Genomic DNA, 12,309 nt, shown 5'->3' with positions numbered 1-12,309 from the left:
TTCTCCAAGATAGCTAAAAATGTAGTGTTGACAAAGAACATAAAACTATATGTTTAAATCAAAACTAATTTATTTTACACTACTTAACTTGATTTGGTTCGCTCTACTGAGTAACAGTTAACAAAATAATAGTACTAAATCTGTGATATAGTATTTAATAATCTCTCCAATATATAAACTACATTCTAACTCTTAGAATGGGGGCCTCACGGTAGCATGGGGGCCTCACGGTAGCATGGTGGTTAGCATCAATGCTTCACAGCTCCAGGGTCCCAGGTTCGATTCCCGGCTGGGTCACTGTCTGTGTGGAGTCTGCACGTCCTCCCCGTGTGCGCGTGGGTTTCCTCCGGGTGCTCCGGTTTCCTCCCACAGTCCAAAGATGTGCGGGTTAGGTGGATTGGCCATGCTAAATTGCCCGTAGTGTAAGGTTAATGGGGGGATTGTTGGGTTACGGGTATACGGGTTACGAGGGTTTAAGTGGGGTGATCATTGTTCGGCACAACATCGAGGGCCGAAGGGCCTGTTCTGTGCTGTACTGTTCTATGTTCTATGTAACTCAACCTCATACTATCCTTCTACATCAAGTTCACCATCAGCTTCTCCCAGCATGCCTAGACACGCAGCCTTTTATAAGACTACTCAGTGATGCCATCTAGTGTTGATCGACAAGAACATCATCTTGTTAACCCTTTACTATACTTGGACTATACATATTATTACAGTAGAAAGGTGGAGTAGAAGCCACAACAGATCAGCCATGAGCATATTGAATAGTCAAGCAGGTTTGCTGGGCCAGGTGGCCTAACCCTGCTCCTGTTTCTTATGTTTTTTATTTTCTTATCCCTCAACCCTCATCGTTAAAACAGATGACCTGGTCATTGTCATATTGTGCATTTTGGGAGCTTGCTGTTCACCAATGGCCATCATATTTCCCACATTCATTGGTTGCAATGTGCCTTGTGAGATCCTGAAGTCAGAAAAGTTGCTATATGACTTCAGGTATTTCTTTTATTAATATCAGCTATTTTCCTGACTCCTCCCTCAAAACAGTAACTGGAAGTAATGAACACCGTAATGGAGTTTTTAAAAAATAAATGTTTTTTATTGGGTTTTTGAATAAAGTATATTTACCTTTTATGTACACAAAATAGAATACATATATAGATATACATAGAAGAGAAGGGAACACGCACAAAAAATAAAACAAGCAAATACAAACAAAACAAAAGTTAGAATAAAATAACTGGTATAAAATAGGGTATTATGTGCTGGCTCAACAACAGCAGCTCCGTACAATTGGCAGTATTGTTTTTAGCACATAAGTAAACATCTGTTTGTGGGGGGAAATTGGGGGGGTACATATACATTTGGGCGCCGGGGAAACAATTACAGAACAATTACAGAGGGCAATACGCAAATGGATTTGGTGTTGGTGTTGTCGCTCACTTCTCCCGGACGGTTTTCGCTGCTGTTGCCGTCTCCTGATCACCTCTGCTTCAGCCATTCGTTCCGTCTTTCGCCCAGATTTTCCTTGTTCTCTGCTCCTGTAGATGCCAAATTTGTTATTGTTTCCCATGCCCTCCTTCCGGCTGCCGTTCACTTGACTCCCCCCCCCCCCCCCCCCCCCCCCCACCTCACTGGTACCCCTCTATTGTTCCCTGTCTCCTCCCTCTTCCACCCCCTCCCCCCCTCCCCTTCTCCTGTGGTTCACTTTTCTTTTCTCTTAGGTTTAGCTGCTATCCACCCCCCCCCCCTCTCTCCCCCACGGTCTATCCCTCCCTCCCCCGCCTCGGCTAGGCTACTTTCCCCTGATTCTTGGCTACCTGGCTATTCTTCTGCTTGTTTGTTGGCCACAAACTGGTCCCGGAACAGTTGGGTGAATGGCCCCCACATTCTGTGGAAGCCGTCGTCTGACCCTCGGATGGCGAATTTGATGTTCTCTATTTGGAGAGATTCCGAGAGGTCGGACAGCCAGTCTGCAGCTTTGGGTGGTGCTGCTGACCGCCAGCCGATCAGGATTCTACGGTGGGCGATCAGGGAGGCAAAGGCAAGGACGTCCACCCTCCTCCCCAGGAATTGATCTGGCTGGCCTGATACCCCAAAGACCACCACTTTCGGGCATGGCTCCACCCTCACCCCCACCACTTTTGACATTGCCTCGAAGAAGGCTGTCCAGTACCTCGCAAGTCTGGGGCAAGACCAGAACATGTGGGCGTGGTTGGTCGGGCCTCCTTGGCACCGTTCACATCTATCCTCCACCTCCGGGAAGAACCTACTCATACGAGTTCTTGTTAAGTGGGCATTATGTGCCACTTGTAATTGCGTCAGGCTGAGCCATGCGCACATGGAGGTGGAGTTGACCCTATGCAGTGCCTCCCTCCAGAGTCCCCACCCTATTCCAATCCCCAGGTCGTCCTCCCATTTCTTTCTTGTTGCATCCAGTACGGTGTCGGTCCTTTCTACCAGTCGGTCATAAATGTCGCTACAGTTCCCTTTATTTAGGATGCTTGCGCATGTCTGTTGTGGTGGTTGTGGATATGTCCTTGTCTCCTTTCATAGGAAGTTTTTGAGTTGCAGGTACCTTAGCTCGTTCCCCCTGGCTAGCTGGAATTTCTCTGTCAGTTCATCCATTGTTGTGACCCTGCCGTCGGTGTATAGGTCCCTGACTGTCAGTGAGCTGCCATCCTGTCCCCACTTTTTAGTCAGTCAGCGCTGGTGCGAACCAATCGTTATTGCAGATGGGAGCTTTGTCTGACATTTTGGTCAGGCCAAATTGCTGCTGTAGTTGGTACCAGACTGGAGGGTGGCTATCGCCACCGGGCGGCTGGAGTGTTTTTTGGGTGGGGATGGGAGTGCCACCATGGTGAGGGCCCGGAGGGAGGTCCCCATGCAGGAGGCCTCTTCCACATGCACCCACTCGGCTTCCGGCTCCTTGATCCATCCCCTTAATCGCTCGGCTGTTGCCGCCCAATGGTAGAATTGTAGGTTTGGGAGGGCTACCCTCCCCCCCCCCTGGATTTTGTTTTTTGTAGGACTTTTTTTGGGATCCTGGCATTCTTTCCCCCCACCACCCCATACGAATGCCATAATTAGTTTGTCTAGTGCTTTGAAAAAAGCCTTGAGGATGTAGATTGACATGGATCTAAGTAGGAAGAGGTACCTGGGCAGCACGTTCATTTTGATAGCCTGGACTCTCCCCGCGAGGGAGAGTGGGAGTGTGTTCCATCTTTGCAGGTCCTTTTTTACTTCCTCTGTCAGGCTGGTGAGGTTCCATTTGTGGATCCCTTTCCAGTCATGGGCTATTTGGATCCCCAGGTAGCGGAATTTGTGTCGGGCTTGTTTAAACGGCAGTCCCGTTAGTGCTGCCCACGGGCCCCTCCTTGTGGGTGTACCGGGAAGATCTCGCTTTTGCTCATGTTGAATTTGAGCCTGAGAAGGCGGCAAACACTTTTCAGGAGCGTGATGATTCCGTCCATGCTGCTTTGTGGGTCCGACATTTATAGGAGCAGATCATCTGCATAGAGTGAGACTCTGTGCTCTCTGCCGCCCCTTTGGATCCCCCTCCAGCTTTTTACTGCTCTGAGAGCAATTGCTAATGGTACAATCTCTAGAGCGAACAGCAGCGGGGACAGTGGGCATCCTTGTCTGCCCCTGTACAGCTGGAAGTATCGGGAGTTGGTGTTGTTGTTCCGTACGCTCGCCATGGGAGCGTTGTATAGGAGTTTTATGCAGGAGGTGATCCCTATTCCAAGTCCGAACCACTCCAGTACCTCGATGAGGTATTTCCATTTGACCCTGTCGAAGGCCTTTTCTGCGTCTAGGGAGACGACCACCTCTGGTATTCACTGGTGTTTAGCAGGCGCCTGATGTTCGGGGTTAGCTGCCACCTTTGACAAAACCCATCTGGCCCTCTGCGACCACTTCTGGTACGCAGTCTTCTGGCCTTTTGGCTAGGATTGTGGCCAGTATTTTGGCATCTGCGTTCAGCAGTGAGATGGGTCTGTATGACCCACATTCCATTGGATCTTTATTTTCTTAGGTATCAGCGAGATTGAGGCCTGTGCTGGCGTAAGTGGCAGTGTGCCCTTTGCTAGCGAGTCTGTGAACATCTCCCGCAGGTGATGTGGCAAATTTTTTGTTGAAGTCCGTCGGGAACCCGTCTGGTCCCGGCGCCTTCCCCACCTGCATGGAGCTAATGCTGTCCATGATTCACCGTAATGGAGTTGCTATAACTGATGTGCCTGGAGTCAGCAGAAGGAAGGTCAACATAGGCTAGCTGCTCAAATGCAATTCAGACGGAGGTGGTGATACCTTAGCTCAGCAGACTGGCAATGCCAGGCATGACTTTTTTTTCCAAAGGGAGCTGCCACATTAGACTCCTGATACCATTCCAAGGATACGCAGACGCCTGAATGTCCATAATGTTGGTTATTTTCTCAGTTACAGTACACGACTTCCATTACAAATAGGAATGCACTTCATGGTAATCAAGAACCAATTCAACCTAACTGGCGAATCTGCCATCGACCGTCTCTGCATGCCCTGGCACAACCACATAGCAATAACCATGAGGAACCATCAGAGCAGAGAGGTGGATGTATCCCTTTGTTGTCATGCGGCTAACATGTAACTGTGCTGCAATGTCGACCCATGTGGATGGTGCACCATAGAGGTCACCAGGGTATCCCTCATATGGCACCACCTCAAGATCAGCAGTCCTCGAGCAAGAGGTCAAATGCTGGGTTGCTCTGTCACGTAACTACAGACTCAAGCCCGTGATCATTTCTGCCTGTCTCTTAGTTTGATCAGCCTTCACAAAACAGGGTAATAAGTGAATACACTTCTGAGGCTAGCCAAAGGATATTTGGACCCTTGTTATGACTTCCCGCTGGAACTCTGCCGATCTCTCCACCTTTGACTTACACGTAAAGGGGGGGTGTTTTAACTTTTCTAAATGGCATTAATGAGGAAATATTAGATTCTAAATCGGGTGGTGGACATGGTGACCCATCAGCCCTGAGGCGTGGGGCACTGCCAGCGTTACCCGATTGATCGGGTGCTGGGCTCTGTTAGTAAACATATTATGGCTTTTTGACAGGAAGAGGGCGCCGTGTGCCCAGTTGTGGTACAGCAGAAGAGGGCCTGGGGAAGTGGGTTTTAAATTCAAGAACAGGGGACGTTGGAAAAATCTCAGCAGGTCTGCCAAAACCCATCAGGAGACAAACTGTTAACATTTAAAATTTGTTTTGTTGGGCTGGGAAGAACGGAAATGCTTCTCTGGGCACATCAGAATTGATCTGGGTCGCTGCTGCTCCGGAGGCTTCCTAATCCCCATGATTATGATCCCTTGGCATGGCGTGAAACACGTGGAAAAATATAATTTTGTTAAAGAGGCGGGATATATGCCACCTTTTCCCGCCGGCGTCACCGGCAGGATTATTGCCGGGACGGAGACTATGAAAATTTTTTCGGAAAATTCCGCCCAAAGTCTCCTCCATTGTTCCTCATTTTGTTTATTCCTTAGATTAGAATTGTAGAATCTTGTAGTGCAGAAGGAGACCATTCGGCCCACAGTGTCTGTGCTGGCTCCTGAGATGTTACCCGATTAGTCCCCATTCCCCTGCCCTTGCTTCATAGCCCAGCAAGTATTCAATTTTGAAAGTTATTTCTGAATCTGCTCCCACACCCTTCCAGGTAGTGCTTTTTATTTTTTTATTTTTTTATTTTTATAAATTTAGAGTACCCAATTATTTTTTCCAATTAAGGGGCAATTTAGCGTGGCCAATCCGCCTACCCTGCACATCTTTGGGTTGTGGGGGTGAAACCCACGCAGACACGGGGAGAATGTGCACATGGACAGTGACCCAGGGCCGGGATTCGAACCCAGGTCCTCAGCGCCGTAGGCAGCAATGCTAACCACTGCGCCAGGGTGCTGCCCCATGCTTTTTAGATCACAAAAGGAGAAATATTCTCCTTTGTTGCAACTTTGCCAAATTATTTTAAATCTGTGCCCTTTCATTCGATATCCTCCTGTCTCTCCCCGTACATCAAAACCCGTCATAATTCGAGACCTAATCTAAATTTATGTTAATGGATTAATTTAGGAAAATTGAGTGTCAAAGGTTCATTTTTAGTCCTTCTAAAATCCATCACTGGCCGTTCTGGGGATGATATCCCAATATGAGAAAAATCTCATGTGTTGGGTATCAATATGTGACGCAATATCAGATTTTCACATTTCATTTACAGCCAGAATTATTCATCAAACAGAACTCGATTTGTTTTTCTTCACACTGTACTTCTTTCCTATGCAATATGGGCTATTGGACAGTGGTCTTCATCCGTATTGCCCAGTCAAACCCGTCAGCAACATTTCAGTACAGAGACAGTTGCCTTGCGTTGCCAACTCTCCAGGATTGGCCTGGAGTCTCCAGGGATCAAAGGATAATCCGGGAGTAAAATCAAAGGAGCATTAAAAATGTCCGTGTTTTTTTCTGTTGCTTTCTTTAAACACTTATTTATTAGCTGTTTTAAAGAAAAATTGCTAATTTAAAATATGGTTGAATGATCTGCGGGGGGCAATTGAGAGATCATGACATGAAACTTTCAAGAATACGGTCAACGGGAATTGGAAACCCAATCTATGCCAAACAATGTTGATGCAAAAATCATGCAGGAGAGTGGCTCTATGCAAGAATTAGCAAGCTGCAGCATGGTCTTAAGACTTTTGAGCACCAGACCCCAGCTTCCTTCAGTTGTATATGCAAACCAAGTCCTTTCAAACTGTTCGCAAAGTGTAGCTGACACTTGACCATCGCGTGATTTCAAAAACAGACACTAAACTGCCCTGTGAACTTTATCTTTTTTGCAAACAAGCTGTTTCCTTTCCTAGCTGTGTGAATAATGCATCATGTAAAGTGTGCGCATCATCAATGTTTGTACTGAATGTCAAAGCTATTAAAAACCTGACATCCTTTCACAGGGCGTCTTCTTCAGTTCAAAATGGTTTGACTTCAATTTCTTCCTTTGGGGTGTGGAGATGACTTGAGGGACATTTCTTTCTTCCTTTTAAGTTTAGTATTCTTCAGGATTTTCTTTTGTGCTTATATAAATGAGTGATGGGAAATTCTACCTTTTCACTATTGGCACTATAATTTTCAACTGAGTTCCAGAAGCCAAAGCCAGCGTTATTGGCTGGACCACTGTTATAAAAGCTACTCGATTTTCACACAGGGTAGGTAAGTTGAAGATTGAAACTGCACCCAGCATCAACATCCAGAATTTAGTGGGCTGGTCAAGAGCATAACCAGACACTAAAACCAAGTTACCTACACTCCATAGAATCCATAGGATGCATGCAGTGCAGAAGGAGGCCATTCGGCCCACTGAGTCTGCATTTTCTGAAAGAGTACCCTACCTAGGACCAGTCACCCACCCTATCCTCATAACCCCAACTAACCTGCACATCTGGGCACTAGAGGGCAATTCAGCATGGCCAATTTACCTAACCTGCACACCTTTGGACTGTGGGAGGAAACCGGAGCACCCGGATGATACCCACGCAGATACAAGGGGAACGTGCAGACTCCACACAGGCAGTCACCCAAGGCCGAAATTGAACCCAGGTCTCTGACGCTGTGAGGAAGCACTGTTGACCACTGTGCCACCATGCCACTCTCCGACCTAGCTGTAAGGAAATGGCTCATTCTTTATATTAACCTTTAGCTTTTGCCTGTTAAGTGAGTTTCTGTGAGAAGGTTCTTATTTCTACTGGAACTAGGTAGAAATTGTAAGCTGCAAAGTATTTAGCTTGAGGATCTCTTTGTTCAAGCCCCGTAGATAGCTCAAGTGTGTCCCAAGAAATAACTCCTGCCTGGACACATTTTGTTTCCAATAATACACTTTATTGATAAAATGTATGAGAGTACATTGTATAATGTATAATGAACATCACTACCTGCAAGTTAAGCTCCAAGCTGCACACCATGCTGACTGAGAATTATATCGCCGTTCCTTCACTATAGCTGGTTTAAACCCCCTTCCTAACAGCACTGTGGGTTTACTTACAGTTGGGTTGCAGTGGTTCAAAAAGATGTCTCAAGAACATTTAGGGATGGGCAATGGCCTAGCGAAGCCACATCCCATGAAAAAATAAATTTAAAGAAGTTCAAAGTTGGCTTTGCATAAAGTGCAAACCACGGGTGAAATTCTCTGCAGACCGTCGTAACGCCGATTTCCGGCGAGCAAAATTGGAGTAGATGACTCCGGCGTGGGGGCCTTCTTTTAGGCGGCGATTCTCCGTTCCCGGAGGGGCCAGCAGCTGACTGACGCGATACGTGTCAGTTTCACCAGCTGCGGAAGTGGTGAGACCCGGCGTTTTTTGGAGGAGGAGGAGGAGGGAGACTGACCCGGCGTTTGGGGGGGGGGGGGGAGGAGAGAGACAGACCTGGCATTTGGGGGGGGGGGGGGAGGAGAGAGACAGACCCGGCATTTGGGGGGGGGGGGGGGTTCCGGCATTTGGTGGGGGGGGGTTACGGCATCGGGGGGGGGGGGGGTTCCGGCATTGGGGGGGGGTTGCGGCATCGGGGGGGGGGGTTGCGGCATCGGGGGGGGTTGTGGCATCGGGGGGGGGTTCCGGCATTTGGGGGGGGGGGGGGTTCCGACATTTGGGGGGGGTTCCGGCATTTGGGGGGGGGGTTGCGGCATCGGGGGGGGTTGCGGCATCGGGGGGCGGTTTGCGGCATCGGGGGGGGGGGTTGCGGCATTTGGGGGGGGGTTCCGGAATTGGGGGGGGGGTTGCGGCATCGGGGGGGGGTTGCGGGCATCGGGGGGGGGGTTAGGGGGCAGCGGCGGGCAGAGAGGGGGGGGGCGACGGATGCCCGGGGCCAACGCACCGTCGCCCCCCCCCTCTGTACGCCGCTGCCCCCTACCCCAACAACCCCCCCCTCACCACTCCTACCTCCCTCCCCACCACCCCTACCGCCCTCCCCACCACCCCTACCCCCCTCCCCACCACCACTACCCCCCTCCCCACCACCCCTACCCCCCTCCCCACCACCCCTGCCCCCCTCCCCACCACCCCTACACCCCTCCCCACCACCCCTACCCCCCTCCCCACCACCCCTATCCCCCTCCCCACCACCCCTACCCCCCTCCAACGCCGCCCCCCCATCTCTCGCAACGCCGCAACCCCCCCCCTCAACGCCGGGTCCCTCCCCCCTCAACGCCGGTACCCACACCCCGTCCCCATCCCCCTCAACGCCGGTACCCACACCCCGTCCCCCTCCCTCCTCCTCCCCCCCTTCCTTCCTCCTCCCCCCCACTTCCTCTTCCCCCCCTTCCTTCCTCCGTCCCCCCTCCTTCCTCCTCCCCCCCTTCCTTCCTCCGTTAGTGGGGGGGGGGGGGGGGGGGGGGGGTGGGGGGGTGGGGAGTGGGGGGGGGGTAGGGGTGGTGAAGGGGGTAGGGGTGGTGAGGGGAGGGGGTTGGGGTAGGGGCAGCTGCGTGCAGAGGGGGGGGCGACGGTGCGTTGGCCCCGGGCATCCATCGCCCCCCTCCTCTGCACGCCGCTGCCCCTACCCCAACCCCCCCTCACCACCCCTACCCTCTTCACCACCCCTACCCCCCTCCAACGCCGCACCCCCCCACCCCCCACTAATGCCGCACCCCCCCCCCCACCCAGTAACGGAGGAAGGAAGGGGGGGAGGAAGGAAGGGGGGGGAGGAAGGAAGGGGGGGAGGAGGAAGGAAGGGGGGGAGGAAGGAAGGGGGGGAGGAAGGAGGGGGGGGAGGAAGGAAGGGGGGAGGAGGAAGGAAGGGGTGGAGGAGGAAGGAAGGGGGAGGAGGAAGGAGGGGGGAGGAGGAAGGAAGGGGGGAGGAGGAGAGAGGGGGGGGTGTGTGGGTACCGGCCTTCAGAGGGAGGGGGACGGGGTGTGGGTACCGGCGTTGAGGGGGGGGACCCGGCGTTGAGGGGGGGGACCCGGCATTGAGGGTGGGGGGTTGCGGCGTTGCGAGAGATGGGGGGGCGGCGTTGGAGGGGGGTAGGGGTGGTGGGGAGGGGGGTAGGGGTGATGGGGAGGGGGGTAGGGGCGTTGGAGGGAGGTAGGGGTGGTGAGGGGGGGGTGTTTGGGGTAGGGGGCAGCGGCGTACAGAGGGGGGGGCGACGGTGCGTTGGCCCCGGGCATCCGTCGCCCCCCCTCTCTGCACGCCGCTGCCCCCAAACCCCCCCCGATGCCGCAACCCCCCCCGATGCCGCAACCCCCCCGATGCTCCCCCCGATGCCGCAACCCACCCCCCGATGCCGCAACCCACCCCCCGATGCCGCAACCCCCCCCGATGCCCCCCCGATGCCGCAACCCCCCCGATGCCGCAACCCCCCCGATGCCGCAACCCCCCCCGATGCCGCAACCCACCCCCCCGATGCCGCAACCCACCCCCCCGATGCCGCAACCCACCCCCCCGATGCCGCAACCCACCCCCCCCGATGCCGCAACCCCCCCCCCCCGATGCCGCAACCCACCCCCCCCCATGCCGCAACCCACCCCCCGACACTGAACGGCGTCAACCATCATCAATGGTTGACGCCGTTTTAAAGCAACTGTGATTTTCGCCGACGTGACCCGTGGCCACGACGGCGGGACTTCGGCCCATCCGGGCCGGAGATTTGTGGAAACTAAAAAAAAAATGAAATCCCGCCGGCGCCGGCTGTTTTCAGAGGCTGCCGGCGGGATTTGCACAGCGCCGGTTTTTGGCCGGTCAGAGATTTAAAAACCCTGCGGGAGCGGGATTAACGCTGCTGCCGGCCGATTCTCCGACCCTGTGTGGGGTCGGAGAATTTCGCCCCAGATCCGCTCCTTTCAATACATTATTTGGCACTCGGACGCACCTCATTGTACTAAAGATTACAACTATTTATAATATTAATTTATGTTCAACAACAAGCCCAAGAGGTTTTACACAGTTTCAAAGCCCTCAATATATTATGGCGGGTGGGCCTAAGACAGTGGCCTTTCCACGTTGCAGCTTTGCGGCAGATGTGCCAAGCTTGAGTGCATCCCTCAGCACATAGTCCTATCTCTAAATATGGCAGTCTGCAACACCCGTTTGTTTGCATTGGAAGAGCAGCATGTTTCAGGCAGACTGAAGAGTGTCTATCACTAAATTGATGGTCAACCGTGAGTGTTACTCACGTGCCCGTGAGGGCAGCACGGTAGCACAAGTGATTAGCACTGTGGCTTCACAGCGCCAGGGTCCCAGGTTCGATTCCCTGCTGGGTCACTGTCTGTGCGGAGTCTGCACGTTCTCCCCGTGTCTGCGTGGATTTCCTCCGGGCGCTCCGGAATTTCCTCCCACAGTCCAAAGATGTGCAGGTTAGGTGGATTGGCCATGATAAATTGCCCTTCGTGACCAAAAAGGTAAGGAGGGGTTATTGGGTTACGGGGATAGGGTGGCAGTGAGGGCTTAAGTGGGTCGGTGCAGAGCCGATGGGCTGAATGGCCTCCTTCTGCACTCTATGTTCTATGTTACGCTCCAATGGTATATCTGTAATAAGAACTAGAAAGTAAGTCTTGACTTTGTCACCTCCAACTTTATTGTGTTCTACAATCACTTCTCCCCCAACTCTACAGTGCCACCTTTATATACATGTGCAGTCTATCAAACAGTAAGTGTGGTCTATTAAATAATTAAAGCTCCAATTCTAACTTAAGCACTGGGGAACATTAACTCTTGCCGAACAGATTCCCCCTCTTTAAAACAAACCTTTAAGTTTGACGTAAATTACCATAACACAAATATATATATATTATTTTCCACAATAAATGCACCCTATTTCCCCTCTTTAACAATTTCTAATAACTTCTTCGAGCTAGCTCCTTTATTGTCAGGCAGTCAAATAATTGGTAACTCGTATCAACTCACTTAATCTTGTGAATCTCCCAGTTCTCTGGCATCTGTTTTAGGCTCAATATGTCAGTTTGTCGTCTATTTTCATTGATGATTTTCCTGGAGTGGACAGTCTCCGAAAGGGACTTATTGTCTATGTGACTACTCGATAGGTACTGTTCTCAAATACCCTGTTCCATTCAAAATTTCAGCCAGAGTCCTGGATATAAAAAATGTCAAATCTACTGTATCCTTTAGGACAAGTGTCTTCGCTGCCAATGTACTTTCTACGAGCCTTCGTATCTTTTTAGTTTTTCATGCCAAAGGGAAACATTTGCCTTTCTCTCCAGGAGAAAATTTGGAAATCTTCCTGCACTCGAAAAACCATCACAGAGATGAGCATAAGATGTGTCAGTATAAACAATAAGTT

The sequence above is a fragment of the Scyliorhinus canicula genome, chromosome 5, assembly GCF_902713615.1.
Source record: "Scyliorhinus canicula chromosome 5, sScyCan1.1, whole genome shotgun sequence".
In the NCBI taxonomy this organism is placed as follows: Eukaryota; Metazoa; Chordata; class Chondrichthyes; order Carcharhiniformes; family Scyliorhinidae; genus Scyliorhinus; species Scyliorhinus canicula.
The sequence above is the reverse complement of the archived record's forward strand: the minus strand, read 5'-3'. Positions refer to the sequence as shown.